This window comes from Penaeus monodon, chromosome 28 (assembly GCF_015228065.2).
Source record: "Penaeus monodon isolate SGIC_2016 chromosome 28, NSTDA_Pmon_1, whole genome shotgun sequence".
In the NCBI taxonomy this organism is placed as follows: domain Eukaryota; kingdom Metazoa; phylum Arthropoda; class Malacostraca; order Decapoda; family Penaeidae; genus Penaeus; species Penaeus monodon.
In genome coordinates this window covers 38,255,228-38,255,566 of record NC_051413.1, presented here as the reverse complement: position 1 = coordinate 38,255,566, position 339 = coordinate 38,255,228, and positions in this window count along the sequence as shown.

Sequence of the window (339 nt, the reverse complement as noted above, 5' to 3'; positions counted from 1 at the left end):
CAAGAAGTCCGTTCTGTACTGTATATTGGGAGAGTAGGAGGACAAAAACCGAATTGCACTACAGCACCGCCTCCTCGCGTCGCCCACTTCCTCCGCGTTGTTTTTCTCCGCCGTGCGTTCTCCCTAGGCAGTCACGCAGCTAGAATCAGCCATGCGAGACATGTGGCAGTGATGGATGACTGCAGCAGGAGGGAAGGGAGAGGATGTGGGGAGTTTAGTCGCCTCGGGGAGAGCGGGGCGTGGGGAGGCGGGAGGTGGGGGCAGTGCCTTTGATCCTGCCGTCGGAAGTTAAAAAAAAATGTCTTTTCCTTGAGATTCGCCGAATCTCTTCGGCAGGTG